Below are 18,230 nucleotides of genomic sequence, written 5' to 3'. Positions count from 1 at the left end.
AGCTGCCATAACCCAGGTATTTTAAAAAACGGCCGGTGGTCCTCTTTCAGATAAAAGTGGTCTCAGCAGCAGATTCCCTGCGAGATCATTTTTATTGGGGGTGGGAGAGGGCCCCCCCTCCCGCTGCACTCCGGTCATCCCTGCTGCTAACCGGAGCCGTCGGTAGCGGCGGAGATGATCGGGTCCTTTCCCCTCACTGCCTGGATGCCGAGTGAGGAAAAAATGTCCCCAGCTCGGCTCCATAGCATTGGACATCGCTTCCGCCAATGCTCTTAAAGGGGATTTTTTTATTTGAATATTCATGCAATGTAACTAGGGATGAGCCGATCACCCCCGGTTCAGTTTGCAGCAGAACATGCAAACAGGCAAAAAATTTGTGCGAACACCGTTAAAGTCTATGGGACACAAATGTGAAAAATCAAAAGTGCTCATTTTAAAGGCTTATATGCAAGTTATTGCCATAAAAAGTGTTTGGGGACCCGGGTCCTCCCCCCCAGGGGACATGTATCAATGTGAAAAAAAGGTTTTAAAAACGGCCGTTTTTCAAGAGCAGTGATTTTATTAATGCTTAAAGTGATACAATAAAAATGAAATATTCCTTTAAATATTGTGCCTGCGGGTTCCCTTTGTATGCCTGTAAAGTATCTTTCCCATGTTCATAACAGTATCACAGCAAAATGACATTTCTAAAGGAAAAAATGTAATTTAAAACTGCTTGCGGCTGTATTGTTGGGTCCCGGCAATATAGATAAAAATCATTGAAAAAACGGCATGGGTTCCCCCCAAAATCCATACCAGACCCTTATTTGAGCACACAACCTGGCAGGCCGCAGGAAAAGGGGGGACGAGAGAGCGCCCCCCCTCTCCTGAGCCATACCATGCCACATGCCCTCAACATAGGGAGGGTGCTTTGGGGTCCACCCCAAAACACTTTGTCCCCATGTTGATGGGGACAAGGGCCTCTTCCCCACGACCCTTGCTCGGTGGTTGTGGGGGTATGCTGGTGGGGGGCCTATCAGAATCTGGAAGCCCCCTTTAACAAGGGGGGCCCCCAGATCTCGTCCCCCCCATGTGAATGGGTATCGGGTACATTGTACCCCTACTTATTCACCAAAAAAAGTAAAAATGACATGACTTCCATGTTTTTGCTTGGTCAGCTGTTATATAGGCAAGGGCAAGGCCACCTGGTGATGTAACTGGGTGGCCACGCCCCTTCTGACATCACGTGTCATCACGTGATGTCAGAGGGGGCGGAGTCACACATTTACATCACCGGTTGGCCCGGCCCTCAGCTATATTACAGCTGTCATCGCAAAAAAGCTATAAAGGCTATAAAAATGTATATTGCCGGGATCTGACAATACATTACAGCAGCGAGCAGTTTTAAATGACATTTTTCCTTTAGAAATGTCATTTTGCTGCTCTCATTCTTTACACTATGTTTGTCTGCCGTGTAAGCAGCCTTATATAGTATGGAGTGTGGACTTACCCCCCTGAGCCAAGATCGGCCAAAGGCACCCTGCCTTTGGCCAATCATGGCTCTTAAAGCAGAGTGCACTGTGATTGGCCAAAGCATGCAGGTCAGGTGCATGCCTTGGCCAATCAGCAGCCATCAATGCACTGCAATCTTTCAGTGCATTCACCATCTCGCAGTGCATTATGGGGCGTTCCGTGGGCACTTAAATTTCCCGCGAACTCCCCATAATGTTTTTAATTTGGCAAAACTTATGTTCGACTCGAGCATCGGGCTCATCCCTGCTGTTCATCCTTGTACTTATGGGGACCCTTGTCCAACACTGCTCCCATCTGCACTAACTGCAAAGCTCTTCCCACAATGTTTATTAGTGCACCCCTCTACCAGCACTGCCCACCCCTTCCCCCTCTGCACTGTGCAATAAAACTTTCTAAATTTTGCAAAGTTACCATGATTACCGGATGCCATTAGCAGTTTACAGTTTGTAATTGATTTTGTCTACAATTGCCTTATTGTTTTCAGTAAATGAGAGAGGCCCATAGTATAACCCCAAGGCAATAAACGGAGGGCCAGCATGACAGTGGTTAACGGGGGCTTAGGTTACAGGGAGTTAATGGTAAGAGGGGGCATTTCAGGTATTAGTTAGGGCTGTTCAGAGTGGGTTATGGGGATGGGGTGGAGCTTTGGGGGGAAGTGAGTTGGGGATGGAAAAGGGGGTGGTCTTCAGTTGGAAGGGAAAGATTGTGGAACAACTTCCCATTCTCCCACCCTACATTTTTGGGGGGCATTTTCGTGTTTTGTTTTGGGGGACTTGAGCATCCTTGGGAGCAGGTTGTGGCACTTGGCGGGGTGCAAGGTCCTTGTAGGTCATATGGGCACATAAAAGGTATGGTGTAGGGACCCTGTCACAGACCTAGACAGGAGAGAGGCTTTTAGAGAGGACTGAATGCAAGCCTCTTTCCTTTTGATTATGGGCCCTGGATTTTAAGAGAGCAATACTCTTTGCGAGGTGAATGAGAAGTCCAGTCTGTACTAATCAGACTCAATCTTGTATATATGTATATATGTATATATTGTATGTTGTCTCATTCTGTTGTGGACTCTTTGCTGTGATCATTTGGGATGTGTATCTCTATGGAGGGAGGGGGGATTCCTCCATCAGCCCCCCTGCTGATAAGACTGTTTACTGAGGAGAAGTTTGAACACACCTGACCTGTGTGTCCATTGTCTTTGGACAGTTTAACCCGCCCTCTTTTCCAAGGATGGGGGGAAGAGTCTCTGAGTTATTTTATCTGTTGTGTCCATGTGTGATAATAAATGAGTCCATGTTAGCAGCGGAGCAAGTCTTGTTTTGTGCTCGGAGCGGTTGGAATATCTGATATCTATATTCAGACTGGGAGGAAGCGGTATATGACGAAAGCACTCAAGCGGAGTGGGACATTCCGTCACAGACCCGTCTGAGGTACGGCTCCCAGTTGGTGTACGGGTACCTGATAATTGACTCCGACTCGGTGGTTTCGCGACTGAAGGCCTTAGAAGTGACTAGTAGATACGGTTCTGGTTTTATGCTTATTGGGACCTTGAACTCCATTTTCTTTAACCACTTCCTGACCAGCGCGCGACGATGTACTTCGGCAGAATGGCACAGACAGGCAAATGGGCGTACAGGTACGTTTTCTTAAATTTGCCTCCGTGCCATCGCGCGCCAGTCGGGACCTCCGTGAGTCAGGCCGCAGGTCCCGCAGACTCGATCGCCATGGCCTGCGATCGTCTCACGGGGAGGAAGAACGGGGAGATGCTAATGTAAACAAGTATCTCCCCGTTCTGCCTAGTGACAGTGTCACTGATCTCTGCTCCCTCTGATCGGAGCAGAGATCAGTGATGTGTCACACACAGCCACGCCCCCCACAGTTAGAAACACGCCCCTAGGACACACTTAACCCCTACACTGCCACCTTGTGGTTAACCCCTTCACTGCCAGTGTCATTTACACAGGAATCAGTGCATTTGTATAGCACTGATTGCTGTATGACAATGGTCCCAAAATTGTATCAAAAATGTCTGATGTGTTCGCCATAATGTCGCAGTCACAATAAAAATCGCAGATCGTCGCCATTTAAAAAAAAAAATAATAAAAATGTCATAAAACTATCCCCTATTTTGTAAACGCTATAACTTTTGCGCAAACCAATCAATAATTGCTCATTATGATTTTTTTTTACCAAAAATATGTAGAAGAATACATATAGGCCTAAACTGAGAAAAAAAATATATTTTTTTTATATATTTTTGGGGGATATTTATTATAGCAAAAACTAAAAAATAATGCTTTTTTTTCCAAAATTGTCACTCTTATTTTGTTTATAGCGCAAACAATAAAAAATGCAGGGGTGATCAAATACCACCAAAAGAAAGCTCTATTTGTGGGAAAAAAGGACATCAATTTTGTTTGGGAGCCACATCGCACGACCGCGCAATTGTCACTTAAAGCGACGCAGTGCCGAATCGCAAAAAGCGCTCTGGTCAGGAAAGGAGGTAAACGGTTAATAAACTGTATGTTATGTTTTGAAAGGTTATTGATATGTTAATTATTGGATATTTATATTTGGTTAATAAAATGGCTGCTATTGCCAATTTTCTCCAATTATGTGTGGTGTGGACATTAGATGAAAGGGTGGGGTTATTGGTATAGCAGGTAACAAGCCATAGTTATTACCATAGTAATGTCAGTTTTGTGGGATGTGGCCAAACTAAAATCTCAGAAGTAACCATTTTTTATGTCATTTGAAAACCTCTCAATATCCTGCAGGGTTGACATTGAAGAATACAAAAGCATCTTGGCAATAATCAAAGCTGTCTGGGCGATTAACAGTAGCCCCTATTTTCTGCCCAATGTGACCCTGGGCTATCATATATTCAGTACTTGTAATGATCCAATGAAATCTTTGGCATATGCCACAAGGATATTGTCTGGAGAAAAGGAAGCTCCTAACTATTACTGTAAGGGACGTGGAGAATTCATTGGTTTTATTGGTGACAGCACTTTCCATACAAATAATGCCATGGCCCAGTTACTTAGTATGTATCGGTATACACAGGTAAGTGATCACTTCAATATATTATGTGTGTAACACTTGTGTTCAATAGATGTCTTAGTACAGTCTTGGTGGAATATTTTTAGCATTACTTTTCTTTAGTGAATGCAGATCAGAATTAACAGACATTTGAATATTTCAGGTACAGAACATTGGGGCTGATTTACGAGATTTATGAAGCATTTGCGCCATGACTTGTGGTGCATGCCGAAGCGCAAATGACATTTTTCTATTTACAAAGCACACGGGAAGAGGTGATTGGTACGCCACTATAGAAATGGCGCACGGCATCTTTAACTTCAAATTTAAACAAGCTGGAAGTGCCAATAATATGGGGGTGATGTGGGGAAGTGTAGTACTAAATGTCCAAGTAACAAATATGGCCAAAATAGAATGAGAAAGTGACTTTCTCTGAACAAGCCGGCAGCACCGGCAAATACATTTAGAGCTGCGGGAGGTGAATTTATACACTGCGCATGCTCAAATGGCATTTTTTCAAATGCTTTGGTTAAGTGCAAAATCTTAGTAAATGTCAAGCAACGTAAATGTATTTGCATAGGTTGAACGGGTGCACCTCTGGACTTTTTTTTTTTTATGCTGGTTCACTTTGCGGCTATAATGAAATGTCGGTCCGGCAAAACACATAAAAGTTCATTGATAAAAACAGCATTAAGTAAAAAAACAAAATTCAGAAAAAAAAATGTGTGGGGTTCCCCCGAAATTCAATACCAGGCCCTTCAGGTCTGGTATGGATATTAAGGGGAACCCCACGCCAAAAAAAAAAAAAAAAAAAAGGCTTAGGGGTGCCCCTCAAAATCCATACCAGGCCCTTTAGGTCTGGTACAGATTTTAAAGGGAACCCCATGCCAAAAATGTTTTAAAAAATGGCGTGGGGTCCCCCTAAAAATCCATACCAGACCCTTATCCGAGCAAGCAACCTGGCAGGCTGCAGGAAAAGAGGGGGGGAAGAGAAAGCGCCCCCCCCTCCTGAACCGTACCAGGCCACATGCCCTCAACATTGGGAGGGTGCTTTGGGGTCTGACCCCAAAGCACCTTGTCCCTATGTTAATGAGGACAAGGGCCTCATCCCCACAACCCTTGCCAGTGGTTGTGGGGGTCTGCGGGCGGGGGGGCTTATCGGAATCTGGAAGCCCCTTTAACAAGGGGACCCCCAGATCCCAGCTCCCCCATGTGAAATGGTAATTTCACAAAAAAAGTGTCAAAAATGTTAAAAATGACAAGAGACAGTTTTGACAATTCCTTTATTTAAATGCTTCTTCTATCTACTATCTACTATCTTCTATCTTCTATCTACTATCTTCTTTCTTCTTTCTTCTTTCTTCTATCTACTATCTACTATCTACTATCTTCTTTCTACTATCTTCTATCTTCTATCTTCTATCTTCTATCTACTATCTTCTATCTTCTATCTACTATCTACTATCTACTATCTTCCTTCGCTTTCTTCATCCATCTTCTTCTTCTTCTGGTTATTCTGGTTCTTCCTCCGGTGTTCTCGTCCGGAATCTTCCTCCACAGCATCTTCTTCCCTTCTTCTTCTCGGGCCTCTTTGCATCCACCATGATGGGAGGCTCCCACTGTGTGACGTTTCTTGTCTTCTGACGGTTCTTAAATAATGGAGGGCGGGGCCACCCAGTGACCCCGCCCCCTCTGACACATGGGGACTTCCCCGAGGCTTTCCACGTGACATCAGAGGGGGTGGACAGAGAAGTCCCCATGTGTCAGAGGGGGGCGGGGTCACCGGGTGGCCCCACCCTCTGTTATTTAGGAACCGTCAGAAGATGAGAAGCATCACACAGCGGGAGCCTCCCATGGATGCGGAGCGGCCCGAGAAGAAGAAGGGAAGAAGACACCGCGGAGGAAGATGCCGGATGAGAACACCGGAGGAAGAACCAGAAGAACCAGAAGAAGAAGAAGATGGAGGAAGAAACTGAAGGAAAATAGAAGATAGAAGAAGGAAGATAGAAGATAGAAGAAAAAAGATGGAAAGAAAAAGCATTTAAATAAAGGAATTGTCAAAAAGGGTCTCTTGTCATTTTTAACATGTTTGACACTTTCTTTGTGAAATGGTAGGGGTAGTACCCCCTTACCATTTCACAGAGGGATCTGGGGGTCCCCTTGATAAAAGGGGCTTCCAGATTTTGATAAGCCCCTCGCCGGCAGACCCCCACAGCCACTGGGCAAGGGTTGTGGGGACGAGGCCCTTGTCCTCATCAACATGGGGACAAGGTGCTTTGGGGTCAGACCCCAAAGCACCCTCCCAATGTTGAGGGCATGTGGCCTGGTTCAGTTCAGGCTCTCTCTTGTCCCCCCCCTCTTTTCCTGCGGCCTGCCAGGTTGCGTGCTCGGATAAGGGTCTGGTATGGATTTTTAGGGGACCCCACGCCATTTTTTTTTTAATTTGGTACGGAGTTCCCCTTAAAATCCATACCAGAGCTGAAGGGCCTGGTATGGAATTTCAGGGGGAACCCCACACATTTTTTTTTCTTAATTTTGTTTTTTTTCCTTAATGCTGTTTTTATCAATGAACTTTTATGTGTATTGCCAGACCGACATTTCATTATAGCTGCAAGTATTTTTAAATAACTTTTATTCCTTAAGGGCCAGTTCACACCACATGCAGTCCAGTGCGTTTTTTTTTTCTGCATCAAAAACGCACGGAAAGTAAGTTATATGGTTTTCAATGGCATAGTTCACACCAGTGCTTGCAGCTCCAGTGCGTTTCCAGTTCCAGAAAAAAATGTAGAACATGCTGTATTTTTTATGCACTGGACTGTACTGGAACGCTGTAAAATTCATCAAAAACGCACTGGAACGCACCTAAATGCACCAAAAACACACTGCAATACACTTGTCCTTATTTAAGCTTAAGAAAAAAGAAGGGGGAAACAAGCACTGGACTGCATCAAAAACGCACCAAAAACGCACTGGAACGCATCAAAAATGTGCATGCAGAAAAGCACCTGGAACACATCCGGACTGCGTTTCTATAGTGTGATCTGGCATTTAGGGCCCTTAGGGCTAGTTCACACCATAGAAACGCAGTCCAGACGCGTTCCAGGTGCTTTTCTGCATGCACGTTTTTGATGCGTTCCAGTGCGTTTTTGGTGCATTTTTGATGCAGTCCAGTGCTTTTTTTCCCCCTCTTTTTTCTTAACTTTAAATAAGGACAAGTGCGTTCCCGTGTGTTTTTGATGCATTTTACAGCTTTCCAGTACAGTCCAGTGCAGAAAAAATGCAGCATGTTCTACTTTTTTTCTTGAACTGGAACGCACTGGAACGGCAAGCACTGGTGTGAACTATGCCATTGAAAACCATATAACCGAATTTACATGCATTTTTGATGCATAAAATATGCACTGGACTGCATTGGTGTGAACTGGCCCTTAAGCAATTTGGCATATTTAAAGGCATTTCTCCTTGTTTCGTTTTTTGGGTTGTCCAATTGGTGACATTGATTTATGTTCCTTAGGGTGGGACCTGGGCCCCATACCCATTTTAAGGCCAATAACTAGAAGATATGCCGGCCAAGTAGGGACTAGTAAAAAGTCAGTTCCCTTAGACTGCAATGGTATTTGTTGTATAACTTTTGCACACTCTTTAGTTGCCCCCCTGAACTGGGGGGTGTTTTGTCCCATTATTTTGTGCATGCTGGATGATGTGCTTCATTTTGGACAGGGGGGTGGCTTATTTTGTGCTAGCTGCATTTGGTTTGTTCTGGGCATGCTCAGGGACTTTGTTTTTTTCCTATGCCTTTTGGTTTGTGAAATGCATTTGGGTTGGTCTGGGCATGCTCAGGGACTTTGGTTTTTTCCTATGCCTTTTGGTGTGTGAAATGCATTTGGGTTGGTCTGGGCATGCTCAGGGACTTTGGTTTTTTCCTATGCCTTTTGGTGTGTGAAATGCATTTGGGTTGGTCTGGGCATGCTCAGGGACTTTGGTTTTTTCCTATGCCTTTTGGTGTGTGAAATGCATTTGGGTTGGTCTGGGCATGCTCAGGGACTTTGGTTTTTTCCTATGCCTTTTGGTGTGTGAAATGCATTTGGGTTGGTCTGGGCATGCTCAGGGACTTTGGTTTTATTTGGTGGTGCTTTTTGTGTGTGAACAGCACTTGGATGTTTCTGGACATGCTCAGAGTGTGTTTTTTGGGTTAGTAATTTAAGGACATCCTTAACAGGTGTACCCACTTTGAAGTTCTCTCTACATTGGGTGAACTTGCATTCTGTGTGTTTCATGGACTGTCCATGTGTTTACAATTGCCTCATTAGCACACAAACCTATGTTATATAAAGCTTGCAGATAGCGTTCTTTACTTTGCCCTGAAAAGAGCCAAGATTGTGTGATGGTCTGAATTTTTCTTTGCTGAGCTCAATGGAGCGAAAGGGGATTCAGAACACCCTGCGGTTTCAGGTTATGCCTGGTCATCTGCATAAAGTGAGTTTGGAGTTCCTTGTTCAGGATTTGCTGGAGAAAACAGTTGCAGTGGAACCACGTCACATCTATTGTATCCTGGACCATGCAGCACCAAGGTACTATGATGTTTCTTTTGTGCATAGCAATTTTTGCATGGGAGTTATTGAGAAGTGTAAGGAATTGGAGAAAGCTAACCATGAGTCTATAAGGCCTTTCATAGTGGAACCCTTGTATGCTATGGAGGAGAAACCATTGGTTGTTCACCTGTTTAACCCCTTCACGGACATTGCCTTGGTAGTGGCCTTTTTGAAGAGATACTGCTCTGCAGTGAAGGGAGGCTTCAGGCTGACTAATCGTCTATGGATCTTTAATGGCAAATTAAATTTTTTTTGTCAAGCTGAAGGTGGATTCTGAAGGGATTGGTGGAGTGCCGCATCCACCAGCTAATTTTTCAATAGCAGGAAATAGAGGGTTTCTCTACTACCCTGGTCAACCGACATACTGCAGAAGATGTCATAAGTTTAGGCATACCAGAGATGACTGTAATGCGGAGATGCACTTCCGGAACTGTGGGGAGGAGGGACATGAGGCTGGGGCTTGCTAGATTAAGCGGGCCTGTGATATATGTGGACAGTGAAGAATTGTCCAAAAGTAAGAAGGGCCTATGTCTCTTATGCTGAAGCTGTCAGGCGCACCACTGAGAGTGGACGACCAGTGTCCACACAGGTGCTGTCTGACTCTCCTGAAAGACAGGAAGAGGAGGAGGTGGTGGTGGAAGAGGAAGAAAGTGGGCACCTGGGTGTGGAGGAGAGAGTGGAGGAATGAGTAGAAGTGCCACCCACTAGTGTGGAGCCATTGACAGCGGGGAGTGGAGCAGAGGTGGAGGAGGCTATGGAGGAGTTGGCAGCAGCCTTACAGTGGGGGCCGGAAGTGCAGGAAGCCCAAGAAGAGGAGGTGGAAAAGATGGAGACACTGGGTGCCAAGACCAAGGTGGACGCTTTGGGGAGCCCTAAGAAGAGAAGGGCTAAGAAATTGAAAGTAGAGACAGCTGGGATTGAAACACCTAACCCCTTTGAGGTCCTAGGGGATGTTGGAGTGTAGGTAGAATCCCCAGCACTAAGTCCAGGGACTCCAGAAATTTTTCAGCTGGCCACATTGTCGCCTAGTCAGGAGTTTTTGGATGATGAAAGCATTATGGCCCTGAGGAATGTATGTCAGTTTTCTGGCTTAAGTGATAGGTCTGGGGGTGAATGATGCACATCTTCATGTGAATGAGCATCAATCTGGTGTGAGGGGTTGTGGGTCCCCTGCTAGACAGTGTGCTGTTTTTGAGGACTTGAAGGTCAATGGAGGAGACATCATCTGTCTACAGGAGTGTTTTTTTTAATTGACCGCCCAAGCCTCCGGAGTGGGTGGTGGATTACATATGGTCGGCAGTTGGGGGAAATAGGAATGCTGGGGTAGGCATTATCATTACAAATAGAAATATTCGCATTATGTCTCATGTTGTGTTAGTGCCAGGAAGATTAATTATGGTAGATTTAATTTTGTTTAACCAAAAGTTTAGGCTTTTTAATTTATACGCTCCTGTGAATAGCCAGAAACGTCTTGAGTTTTTTGAAGCTTTGAAGTTACATGCAGTGGGAAGGAGACCTAGTGTGATCATGGGTGATTTTAATACGATCCGATTTGTGAAAGATCGGATAGGAGTAGCGGAGACTAAGTTAGATGTAGGTAGCACTATGCTGAATGGGGTAATTCAGGACTTGCATCTCAATGATGCTCATACTGTTCTGGGTTTGGTGGATACATATTTCACTTTTTTTTCGGAGTGTGGGCGCACCAAATCCAGAATTGATTTATGTCTGTTTTCTGATGCGTTCAAATGTGCTAATGTTAAACACAGGCTAGTAATTTTTTCAGACCATGTGACAGTGTATGTTGATTTGAGTATGGGAGATAGTATTAAGTTTGGTTTATGGAGGTTAAATAGTTTATTGCTGCAGGACGAGCATGTCAAAGCCCATTTTTGTAAGGTATATAGTAGATGGGTTAATAGGAAAAAAGATTTTAGTAATATTTTGGAGTGGAGGGATTGGGTCAAAAGGAAAATTAAATTCTTTTTTCAAAAAAAGAGTAGGGATAGAAGTAGCAGTGAGAAAAGGAGATATTCTCGGTTACAAGTCAGGTTGGCTACATTATATTCATTTAGAAATATGGGCTATGACATGGCCAATGAAATAGAGCATGTTAGGAAGAGGATTAAATAGGTATTAATTGAAAGAGGAAAACAAATTATTTTTCAAGCGAGAGTTAAACACCTGGAGCAGGATGAAAAATGTAGATAGATTTTTTTTCAAGAGAGTTTGTAAGGAAAAAGGAGTGTTTGAGGGTGTGTATGATGAAGAAGGTAGGGAATGTAAGGGAGAGAATGTGCTGGAATGCGTGACTAAATTTTATGAACGATTGTATGAGGGAGTGTGTGTTGATGAGTCAGATACTAGAATGTTTGATATGGTAGAGGATAATTTAGATGAGGATGATAAGGTTTTTTTGCAGAAAGCAGTGAATGAGAAGGAGGTGTGGGAAGCTGTGGCAAGCATGGGGGCGAATAAACCCCGGGAGGGGATGGCTTACCAAGTGAGTTTTTTAAATTGTTTTGGGATGTTATTAAGCGGGATGTGGTTGAGGTATTTAGTTACATGATGAGGGAAGGCATGATATCCGAATCTATGAGAGAGGGGGTAGTGGTATTAATTTATAAGAAGGGGGATAAGATGGATATTCGGAATTGGAGGCCTATCTCCTTACTAAATTCAGACTACAAGGTCTTTGCAAAGATGGTGGCGAGGAGATTATCTAAGGTCATTAGTAGGATGGTTAGCGAGATTCAGGCCTGTGCAGTGCCGGGTCGAATGATCTCAGAGAATTTAATTTTAGTTAGGGATATAATTCATTTTTGTAAAGATAGGAATAGTTTGATTATCCTGACATCATTTGACCTTGAGAAGGCATACGATAAAGCAAATCATGGGTTTTTGTGGGAGGTTTTGAAGCGGATGGGTATACCACAGCTGCTCATTAATGTAATAAAAGGGTTGTATTAGGGGATCAGTAGTCGGGTTCTGGTTAATGGGAGTTTGGGGCAGGCTTTTTTGGTTAAATCTGGGGTGAGACAGGGGTGCCCCCTGTCCCCTATTCTCTTTATTTTTTTTATTGATCCACTGTTAAGGATGATACAGAGGGATAAGGTGGTGAGGGACTTTTTGGTGCCTGGGAGTGGGGGGAAAATTGTTAAATGTTTAGGCTATATGGATGACGTGGTGGCAGTGTGGCAGTCGGTGGTGGGCGTAAGAAGGGTGAAGTTACTTTTGTCAATTTTTTGTGTATGTGCGGGAATGAGTGTGAATTGGAATAAGTGTAGTTTGGGTGTGTATAGAAGACAAGTGGAATGTGTGGATGATCAGATTGGGAAGGTTGAGGATGGAGTGAGGATTTTGGGTATTGTGTTTGACTATGGAATGAAAGGGGAAGTGTGCTGGAATGAAGTGGGAGAAAAGATAGCCAAGAAGTTGAGGTTTTGGTGTCTAAGAAAATTGTCAATTTGTGGGAAAGTTTTAGTAGTCAAGGTAGTAATCTTACCTTTAATTTTGCAAACAAGTAATATCTTCCCTCCTGGGGAGATAAGATTGAGGAAAATTAATAAGTTATTGTTTACCTTTTATGGGGGTCGAAAATGGAAAGAGTTAAGAGAGAATATGTGTGTAGACGTGAATATAATGGTGGGTTGAGCTTTCCGAATGTGAGTGTTTTTGTTAATGCATTATTAGTTCTGTGTGGTGAAAGTTTTGAGGAATGGTGGAGAGTGTGCTAGGATGATAGCTTTTTCAGGTGGGTGGTTGTTTAAGAGATGTGGGTGGTTGGGAAGGGATTCAAGAATACCGGTGGCTTACGTGGTGGCACGCGACTACTGGGTATTGGAAAAGTTTAGGGTAGAGTTTAAGTTGGCAGATTTAGGAGAAGGGGAGAGGGATAAAGTGAAGGTGAGAAAGTGGTTGATAGAGAAGGAGTATGTGTGTAACCTTAGGGGAGTTAATGCGTCAGTGGCTAGGGAAGTATGGAAGAAAATGAGTATATATGGGGTGACAAATGTGCAGAGATAGATAGTATGGATGAGTTTGCATGACTGTCTAGCTACGAGGCTATTTATGAAAAGGAGGGATTCGCGTGTGCCTGATATTTGTCCGAGAATGAATTGTGGGGGTGTAGAAGACAGTGAGCATGTGTTCTGGGGGTGTGGTGTAGCGAAAGATGTGATCAATAAGAGTCAAGATCTGGTGAAAGAAATAACAGGAGTGAAGGTGAGTGAGTGGAAAATGATGATGTATGGCTTGGGGAAACTGGAAAAAGATAAACGGAGAGTATTGTGGTTAGTGTTATGTGCATTAAAGGAAGTGTTGTGGGATGCATGCAACTTGTATGTATATAAAAATGTTTCGTTAGACAGTAAACAGTGTATAGGATTATGGCTAAGCAAGCTATACTTTTTTTTCATGTTGGATAAAAAGAAGGGTGTGGATGCTGAAGGCATCTGGAAATTTAAAAAATGGAGAATGTTGATTAAAAATTAAGTCTTTTCCACGATGATGCAAGACCTTGTTGGAGACAGTAAATGAGCATCAAGCTGAATAGTCTCTCGAGAGTTTTCTGAAGTGGATTAAAAAAGAAAAAAAAGAGTAAATTTGGGTGTCCTTACTGAGCTTCTAACACATGTATTTTCTATTTGTATTTTGTTTGATATGTTGTTGCAAAACAGATGTGTTTTTATGCAATTTATTTGTTACTTTGGTTTGTTGTTTTTTTTTTTGGGTGGTGGATATTTTACAATGAAATCTTTTTTATGTTGGCAATTTTTGTTGTTTTACGTTGTTCACTTTGATTTAACTGTCTGTGCTGCCTTATTTTTAAAATTCTTTCTCAAGATGTTGTTACTAATGTTGTTTTAATCCTTAATAGATGTCCATTTGTGGGTGCACTCCTTTTAACTCCTGTTAATTTACACTGCAAAAGGGTCAAACCTCAAACATATTCTGTTAGTGTCTCAAATGAACATACATGTGTGTATTTCGCTTTCCTTGCTTCTTTTCCAAGTCCTGGTTTTTTTTTGGACCAATAAAATTGTTTCAAATTTTTTAGGTTTTGTGTGTTCTTTTCATGCAATGGATTTCCCAACTGCAGCTTAACTAGGCTGATTGGCATGTCGTAGACAAATCCCTTTTTCTTTTCTTTTTTTTTTTTTTTTTTTTTAGTTTTAAGTTACTTTCCTGGTGCCTTCATGGTAGCACATGCATAGATTGTGCATATGCTGCCATGGATAGTGAACAAGAAAGTAACATTTCGGAGTGGTAAGTATTTAATTTTCTTTTTGTGCAGTGCTTTTCAGCCTCAATCCTCAAGTACCCCCCCCCCCCGACAGGACAAGTTTAGGAAATTTTATCTTATCTAAAATAGCTATCCAAAATACAAAACCATTGACTTTGATTTAAAACACCTGTGCAAGATGAAGGAAAACCTGCAAACATGGCCTGTTGGGGGTACTTGAGCACAGGGTTGAGACGCACTGATTTAGAGCACTGAACTAAAATCAAACTGAAGCTAATCCTATTCTAATTGTGGACATTTGAGGGAAATTAAGATATTATTATTATTTTTTTAAGGTTGGGCTTTGCGTCCCTTTTCTTAAAATTGGCTTCACTTCCTGTCACATAGCCAAACAGGAAGTGAGAGTAAAACCCTAACAATATTTTTCCTTGGGGACACACAGGTCAATCTAACTAATGCCCCCATTATGCAAATTGCACTCTAGCACTTTGTTGTGTGCACCCACAATTATTAGGTATTTTGGGGTTTATTAAAGGCAAATGCTTAATGCAATACAAGTGTAGTTGATGAAAATCAGAGGGGTAGCACTGGTGATTTTAGCATCCAATCATGTAGAGGTAAAGATGCTGTTTTTTTTTTTCTTTTCCTTGCTTGTCCCCCTCGGATCTCCAGCAACTGCACTTCTAAGTGCACTTGTAGTGCAAAGTGGATTTACCTTTTAGTAAATAAACTCCAAGATACATAATAATTTGGGATGTAAATGGCAAAATGCTAGAGTGCAATTTCCCAAATGGGGAAACTATTTGGATTGACCTGTGTGTCCCCAAGGACATACATTGGTAAGGTTTTACCCTCACTTCCTGTTTGGCTATGTGACAGGAAGTGAATCATTTTGAATGAGAAATTGGCAAAATTTGGGAGTGTCTTCACCCTATCAAGGGCGTAGATATCCCCCAAAACTTCTAATCCCACTGCAGTCTATCCACAAGCAAAAATAAGGTCTAGAGAAAAGAAGCAAGCCCCAAGGATATTGCGGATACAGGGAAACATAAATGAGGGTATACCCATAAATAAAAGTATGTATATTTTATTGATACAAAAATAGTAATAAACAATACAAAATCATCCTGTACAAAAATCACCTAAAAACAAGGTACAATAGAAACTGCAGGAAATGAAACAGCCGCTGAGCTGAAAATGCACCACGGGTCAAAAACATGAATTTCGACTAGTGGGGCATATATACCAAAAAACCCAACATGTTTCGGAGAACGATTTTTAAATTATGTATATTTCCTTCCTCAGGGGTAAAAAAAAAAGACACGCTGCTTCATTTCTATTAAGAACAAAACATATATAATAGATAATGTGTGTTAGTGTATGTTAATAACAAACCAGTTGATTTATGGCAACAAAATGGTACATGTAAGATAAATAAAGGTAATCTATACTTACATAACAGTATTTGTATTTTTACTTTACACAGCAGCAGACAGAGCGTCGGGACTTAGATATTACTTGACTGTATTTTCAAAGTATGTTCGTGTTTGGGAATAAAAACACTCTCATATGGTTGAAAATAAAGGCTGAGAAATCCAAACTAAGTCGGTATGACTGGGATTAGTGGATGCACCCGGGCGGTCCAACAATGCTCACGGGGATATCCCCAATGGGTGGGGACTAGGGATGAGCCGAACACCCCCCTGTTTGGTTCGCACCAGAACATACGAACAGGAAAAAAGTTTGTTCAAACACGCAAACACCATTAAAGTTTATGGGACATGAACATGAATAATCAAAAGTGCTAATTTTAAAGGCTTATATGCAAGTTATTGTCATAAAAAGTGTTTGGGGACCTGGGTCCTGCCCCGGGGACAAGGATCAATGCAAAAAAAGTTTTAAAAACGTCAGTTTTTTCAGGAGCAGTGATTTTAATAATGCTTAAAGTCAAACAATAAAAGTGTAATATTCCTTTAAATTTTGTACCTGGGGGGTGTCTATAGTATGCCTGTAAAGGGGCGCATGTTTCCTGTGTTTAGAACAATCTGACAGCAAAATTACATTTCAAAGGAAAAAAGTCATTTAAAACTACTCGCGACTATTGCATTGCCGGTCCGACAATACACATAAAAGTTCATTGATAAAAACGGCATGGTAATTCCACACAGGAGAACCCCGAACCAAAATTAAAAAAAAAATGATGTGGGGGTCCCCCTAAATTCCATACCAGGCCCTTCAGGTCTGGTATGGATATTAAGGGGAACCCCGCGCCAAAATAAAAAAAAAAATGGCGTGGGGTCCCCCCAAAAATCCATACCAGACCCTTATCCGAGCAAGCAACCTGGCAGGCCGCAGGAAAAGAGGGGGGACGAGAGAGCGCCCCCCCTCCTGAACCGTACCAGGCCACATGCCCTCAACATTGGTAGGGTGCTTTGGGGTAGCCCCCCAAAACACCTTGTCCCCATGTTGATGAGGACAAGGGCCTCATCCCCACAACCCTGGCCGGTGGTTGTGGGGGTCTGCGGGCGGGGGGCTTATCGGAATCTGGAAGCCCCCTTTAACAAGGGGACCCCCAGATCCCGCCCCCTGTGTGAAATGGTAAGGGCCTACCATTTCACTAAAAAACTGTCAAAAATGTTAAAAATGACAAGAGACAGTTTTTGACAATGAGGAGATGCTGGACGAGAACACCGGAGGAAGAACCAGAAGAGCCAGAAGAACCAGAAGAAAAAGAAGATGAAGGAAGATTGAAGAAAGAAGAAGCATTTAGATAAAGGCATTATCAAAAACTGTCTTTTGTCATTTTTAAAATTTTTGACAGTTTTTTAGTGAAATGGTAGGGGTACAACCCCCTTACCATTTCACATAGGGGGGGGGGGCGGGATCTAGGGGTCCCCTTGTTAAAGGGGACTTCCAGATTCCGATAAGCCCCCCGCCCGCAGACCCTCACAACCAACGGCCAGGGTTGTGGGGATGAGGCCCTTGTCCTCATCAACTCGGGGACAAGGTGCTTTGGGGGGCTTCCCCAAAGCACCCTCCCAATGTTGAGGGCATGTGGCCTGGTATGGTTCAGGAGGGGGGCGCTCTCTCGTCCCCCCTCTTTTCCTGCGGCCTGCCAGGTTGCATGCTCGGATAAGGGTCTGGTATGGATTTTTGGGGGGACCCCACGCCGTTTTTTTTTTTTAATTTTGGAGCGGGGTTCCCCTTAAAATCCATACCAGACCTGAAGGGTCTGGTTTGGAATTTAGGGGGACTCCCATGTCATTTTTTTTTTAATTTTAGCCAGGGTTCCCTTTAATATCCATACCAGACCTGAAGGGCCTGGTATGGAATTTAGGGGGACCCCCGCGTTTTTTTTTTTTTTTGGTTCGGGGGTTCCCCTGTGGGGAATTCCCATGCCGTTTTTATCAATGAACTTTTATGTGTATTGTCGGACCGGCAATGCAATAGCTGCGAGTAGTTTTAAATGACTTTTTTCCTTTGAAATTTAATTTTGCTGTCAGACTGTTCTAAACATGGGAAACATGCGTCCCTTTACAGGCATACTATAGACACCCCCCAGCTACGAAATTTAAAGGGATATTACAATTTTATTGTTTGACTTTAAGCATTATTAAAATCAATGCTCCTGAAAAAACGGCCGTTTTTAAAACTTTTTTTTGCATTGATCCATGTCCCCAGGGGCAGGACCCAGGTCCCCAAACACTTTTTATGACAATAACTTGCATATAAGCTTTTAAAATTAGCACTTTTGATTTCTCCCATAGACTTTTAAAGGGTGTTCCAAGGCATTTGAATTTGCCGCGAACACCCCAAATTGATCGCTGTTCGGCGAACTTGCGAAC

The sequence above is a fragment of the Aquarana catesbeiana genome, linkage group LG02 (assembly GCF_042186555.1).
Source record: "Aquarana catesbeiana isolate 2022-GZ linkage group LG02, ASM4218655v1, whole genome shotgun sequence".
Classification (NCBI taxonomy): domain Eukaryota; kingdom Metazoa; phylum Chordata; class Amphibia; order Anura; family Ranidae; genus Aquarana; species Aquarana catesbeiana.
The sequence above is the reverse complement of the archived record's forward strand: the minus strand, read 5'-3'. Positions refer to the sequence as shown.